The sequence below is a fragment of the Anas platyrhynchos genome, chromosome 4 (assembly GCF_047663525.1).
Source record: "Anas platyrhynchos isolate ZD024472 breed Pekin duck chromosome 4, IASCAAS_PekinDuck_T2T, whole genome shotgun sequence".
Lineage (NCBI taxonomy): Eukaryota > Metazoa > Chordata > Aves > Anseriformes > Anatidae > Anas > Anas platyrhynchos.
In genome coordinates, this window is record NC_092590.1 from 76,135,788 (window position 1) to 76,141,787 (window position 6,000).

The 6,000-nt window shown below is 42.4% G+C and overlaps 1 long non-coding RNA gene across 1 annotated transcript in view; it reads right to left on the reverse strand.

Annotated features, from left to right (window-relative positions):
• The window catches only part of LOC106017963 (uncharacterized), a 24,958-nt gene extending 19,932 nt beyond the window's left edge, over window positions 1–5,026 (reverse strand). Inside the window, exon 1 of the long non-coding RNA XR_001191756.5 lies at window positions 4,930–5,026. This is a non-coding gene — a long non-coding RNA (uncharacterized lncRNA). The remainder of the gene's footprint in view (window positions 1–4,929) is intronic.
• Window positions 5,027–6,000: the final 974 nt, after the last annotated feature.

A 6,000-nucleotide genomic window follows, 5' to 3' on the forward strand; every position in this document is an offset into this window, starting at 1 on the left:
GCTTACTCACGGTAATGACTCTTCACAAGGGTTTTTTTTTTTTTTTTTTTTTTTATTTCCCCAACCACAATATTGATACACAATATATTCATTTCTTAGGAGGTATTCATGGCATACACTGTAACAGTCCATCTGTTACTAACACCCTGCTATGCATAATTTTTAGACTGCGTGGCTTAGGGGTAAAAATGGTTATTTATTTTGTTTGAACCATACCTATCATTTGCTTAGCACAGTGGGCATGCAGACAGGAGAAGGCAGCCTGGCTGATGTGCTCATAGGTGCTGCTGAAGTGGATGGTTGAATATCATCAACATTAGGTGCCATACCAGTATAAGCAACAACATAATCAAGCATATCTGTAGATTAGTGCAACTGTTAGACAAAGGCCTGGTCTTAAAATAAACAAACTTTATCAGAATGTCTCTGTGAGGACCCTGTTCACAGATGTCACAGATGACAGAAACGTTACCTGTCTCAGAATCCTAGAACGCCACCACCTCCCTGGGCACCCCGTCCCCACACCTGACTGCTCTTTCTGAGAAGAAATGTCTCCTCATTTCTAACCTGAACCTCCCCTGGCATACCTTGAGGCCACTCCCTCTGGTCCTGTCAGTAGTTACTTGTGAGAAGAGGCCAACCCCCAGCTCCCCACCCTTTCCTTTCAGACACTTGCAGAGAGCAATGAGCTCTGCCCTGAGCCTTCTTTTCTCCAGACCAAACACCCCCAGCTCCCTCAGCTACTCCTCATAGGACTTGTGTCCCAGGCCCTTCACCAGCTTCATAGCCCTTCTCTGGACATGCTCCAGGGCCTCGGTGTCCTTCTTGTAGTGAGGGGCCCAAGACTGAACACAGCACTCAAGGTGTGGCCAAAATATACCATGAACATACCATATCCATTAACAGTGGCTCCCAAACATTTTCCATACCATGTTTTTGTTCATGGTTCCTCTTACTGTCTCACTTGGACATTCACAGGTACATTCCTGCAGTTGTTCAATGTATAGACAACAAGGGGACCCCATGAGGAACAAAGACTTCTGACACTTTTTTCTAATTAGTAAATAAAAGCTACAAACAAGAAGCTGCCAAAGGCTTCCCCACGCACACCCAGAAGGACCACATATCCATTTATGTCTCTGGATATTCTGGGAAGTGGTAGTGAGAAGAGACATTATTACATACATGCAGTGACTTTCTCTGTGGTGGCATTTAAAAAAGGAATCAAAAGTTAATCCAATATGTGCATCAATATGGTACATTTTAGACACAAATATTGCTTGCCCTCCATGTTTTAACGAGTTCCAGGTGGAAGTTCTATAGCCTCAGTGATTCAGCAATATCTGGAGATAGCACAAACCCATCAAAGGTGCAGGAATTATCCCAATCCTTCCTTTATGTTGCCAGCAGAATATGCAGCTAGCAAATCCCAAAGCCTCCCTCCAGCATTTCTCTGTTGGATTCACATAACATGTCAAAGAAATGATTTTTCTCTTTGATTACTGCAGTAAAATAAAAAGCACTGAAAAAGCAACTACTCAAAAACTTACATCGCAGTTACATGACACATCCAGCTCTCTGCAAAAGGCATAATAACGAGGGAGTCAAAGCTGTACCTCCAGCCACAAGCAAACTCTTTCACTATAGCTTTTCATTATTACAATGCCATTTTGAGACCCTTGCAGTAGGAAAGTAAGAAAGGGCATGTCAGCCATCAGCTTCATAGACCAATACACTAAGAGACATCAACTCCAACTTTAATGCACTTGGACTCTGCCAAAGTTCTCTGTTGGTTGAGCTGCAGAGAACAGAGGAGAACATTTTTCTATCTCCTTCTGTCTAGAAGCATTATACAATATTTAAATCAGGAAATGGAGATGAGGCTTTTGAGGTCTAAGACTTGGTTATTTTCTTCTTCAGAAATTATAGGCAGCTTTTTTTTTTTTTTTTCTTAATTGTATTTAGGTACTTAAATCTTACTAAGGCAATTTGGAATTAAGCATCTAAATGCCTTTCAGAAGCTTACAGATTCTTTTCATGTTCAGGTGCTGCTACTTTTTTAAATTTCTAAGACAACAAGGAACATCTGTGTTAGTGGCTTTATTTTCAGCACTGCCAATTACGTGCTGTTCCAATTAGAGTCAATGAAAGGTGTGGGCTTTTACTTTCCCTGAAAAAGAGCATTATCAAGAGAAACAGGGCACTTTGTTCCAGCCTTCTCACTTGATTCAGCACTTCGCAGGTGCAGGGTGGTGAAGATGTGAACACACCTTTGGAAGAGCTGAGAATTAGGAAAGCAGGGAGAGTTCCTCTTGTACACCAAACCAGTGCTGCAGCTGTTTGATTACTGTGGTTGTACAGCAGAACTGTACAAGGGAAAGGTGGAACAAGAACATGCCAACCCTGAGACTTCCTTGACCTCCCAAAAGGTGCAGGGTCAGCTGTGCAGGACTGTAACTACAAAGAAAAGTCCTTAAAGGTCTCCCGATATCCTCTTCTTATATTTACATAATAGGTAACAATTTTGTTATTAGGGTGACATTTTCAATACCACAAGACATTCAAGGCCAAGACTCAGCAAGAGCTTCTTTACTGATGGAGCACTGGCACAGTTTGCCCATAGAGCTTGTGCAGGCTTCTTCCTGGAATATCTCCAAAAGCCACCTGGTCCTGGGCGTCCTGCTGTGGGTGTACCTGCTTGTCCTTTCCTCCTCCAAGCTATCGTTACTGCTACTTGGCTAGCCCCACACCAAGTTGTATGGCTACTTTTAATTTTTCTGCACTAAATAACAAGTATAAAATTCAAATTCACAAATAAAAAGGTAGGGAGGGGATTTAAATCATCTGGGAAATTCAGAGATTGGAAATGCCTATTTCTAGCACAGGGCGATGGGTCTTATTGAGTAAAAATACTGATGGGTGTTTTTGAGTAAAGAGCATTCACCTCTGCTTTCTCACCCGTATTGCCCATCAAATAGGCCTGCATCTACATTTACCCGGGGAAAGGTAGTGTTTTCTACTCATGTTTTTTTTTCAAAGAGCTTGTTACAAGTCAAAGATTAGCTAGTGTTGTAGCCCAGACATCTCCCTGCAAGTAATACAGTCAGTAGAGCATAAAACTATGTTTTACTGCTTGAGGTGCACTCAGGTACCGGGGAAACAGCACAAAAATACACCGCTTTTAACAAGACAGGGGAATAACTTGTTTTTCTCATTGGGCAGGGAGATTCACAGAATCACAGAATCCCAGAATTTCTAGGTTGGAAGAGACCTCAAGATCATCGAGTCCAACCTCTGACCTAACACTAACAGTCCCCACTAAACCATATCCCTAAGCTCTACATCTAAACGTCTTTTGAAGACTTCCAGGGATGGTGACTCCACCACCTCCCTGGGCAGCCTGTTCCAGTGCCTCACAACCCTTTCAGTAAAGAAATTCTTCCTAACATCTAACCTAAAACTCCCCTGGCGTAACTTTAGCCCATTCCCCCTCGTTCTGTCACCAGGCACATGGGAGAACAGGCCAACCCCCACCTCGCTACAGCCTCCCTTAATGTACTTATACAGAGCAATAAGGTCACCCCTGAGCCTCCTCTTCTCTAGGCTGAACAAGCCCAGCTCCTTCAGCCGCTCCTCATAGGACTTGCTCTCCAGGCCCCTCACCAGCTTCGTCGCCCTTCTTTGGACCCGCTCAAGCACCTCGATGTCCTTCTTGTAGCGAGGGGCCCAAAACTGAACACAGTACTCGAGGTGCGGCCTCACCAGAGCCGAGTACAGGGGGACGATCACTTCCCTAGCCCTGCTGGTCACACTGTTTCTGATACAAGCCAGGATGCCGTTGGCCTTCTTGGCCACCTGAGCACACTGCTGGCTCATATTCAGCCGACTGTCCACCATCACTCCCAGGTCCTTCTCTGCCTGGCAGCTCTCCAGCCATTCCTCTCCCAGCCTGTAGTTCTGCTTGGGGTTATTGCGCCCCAGGTGCAGGACCCGGCACTTGGCCTTGTTGAACTTCATACAGTTGACCTCAGCCCATCGGTGCAGCCTATCCAGATCCTCCTGCAGAGCCTTCCTACCCTCGAGCAGATCGACACACGCACCTAGCTTGGTGTCATCTGCAAACTTACTGAGGGTGCACTCAGTGCCGTCATCCAGATCATTGATGAAGATGTTAAAGAGGACCGGCCCCAGCACCGAGCCCTGGGGGACGCCACTAGTGACTGGCCTCCAACTGGACTTGGCTCCATTTACCACAACTCTTTGGGCCCGGCTGTCCAGCCAGTTTCATTTACCTACATCCCCCGGATCCCAGGTATTCAATAGAATAGGTTCCTCAATAAGATCGTTCGTTTTATCAAAGCTCAATGGATTGAATTCTTTAGGAGATAGCCTGCATTCACATATATGATGGGTTACACCAGGTTGCTAGTTTGGAGATTTATAATATATATATATATGTGTGTGTGTATAGATATATATATTAGTTAAATTTATGAAATATAACATGCCTATTTTGAATCAACAGTGAAGTTCCCAATGGGAACAGATCTGACTAGCATTATACCCTGCAAAGTACCTCAAATTAGTTCAGTCACCAGTACTGTGAGCAGTTGGGATTTAACACAGAGCATTAGCAGAAGAGAGCATCTGATGAAACATCATTCAGAATAGGAAATAATTACAGTATTACCAATTCTTTATGGCTGTGGGATGCTTTCTAATTAATTATTCAGGCAAAAGGAAGAATAAAACCGCTGGTTCTCATTGCAGCTACAGAACAAAGTTACTTAATGAGCCACTGTAAAACACAAATAAGTTCAGCTGGCATTATGCAGATAAACAGAGAACTTTTTCAAGATAATAGTTTTTTTTTTGTTTTTTTTTGTTTTTTTTTAAAGGGACATACTTCAGAAGTTATAACAACATTACCTCACAGTCCAGCTGTTTGCACTGTACCTCCAGCTTCTTTGAAACGATGCCAAAATAAAGTAAATTTGAATATTATCTGCAGAGAAGTTCTCTACGGAATAATCACCAGAATGCTTTTCATTATAACACAATTATATCATCAGCTTCTAATGATCAGAATGCAGAGCAGCTGATTATTTTCATAATGCAATTACTTCATAACAAACATTTCAGAAAACTCAGCTGCCTGCAGTTCTCTCCAAATACCTCGTTTGTCTGATTAATCGTATGATGGGAACTCCCCTCTTTTGCCCCTTTCTAAACGCTCACCTGTTTTCACTGTGTTTCTGTGCTAACGTGGTCATTACAACAATAAACACTCGGGAGGAAGGGGGGAGACGGGTTGTTTATCTAAATATACAGACTGATGCTAATGGGCCGATTTTCAAAGCGAGGCAAATGCAATTCTTCACAGATATTTGCCCTTGCCATTTTTAATGCGCACAAACCCCAAGGTATGCATATAAATCAGGTTTTTGTGCATGGGTTTTATTAGCTTACAAGCACAGATAGCTGATGTGATGCTCAATTGTATACACACCCAAATGCTTGATATGTCTAGTGGGTATTTTTATATACAGAGATTTCCAAATAGCTGACTTTAACCCTCTGGTCCTTGCTGTCAATACAAATCTCTAAGGTTTTTGCTAATAACTGCTGTCTTTCATGTATATTTTAAAATAACTGTAATCCTAGTGGAACTAACCGCATAAGAAAATATAAAAGGCTGCAGTATTTGATTGTTCAGCAAGATCATTTATACATACATGCTGGAATAAAAATAATTAGCATTTCTAGAGCCTTTCAGTCAAGGATCTAAACCCCTATTTATAAAAATGAGCGATTCTTACATTTAATCCAACCCTTTTGTAAAAAAAAAAAAAACTACTGCCTTAAATAGAGAAGGCACATTTGGGGCATTAACCTGTTTCACTATTGAGGCAATTTCTTTTTAAAGGTGTTTTACTAAAGTTCACAAGTCTTAAATGAGAAGGCCAGGAATAGAATTGCATCTTTAGACTCCTCATCCCT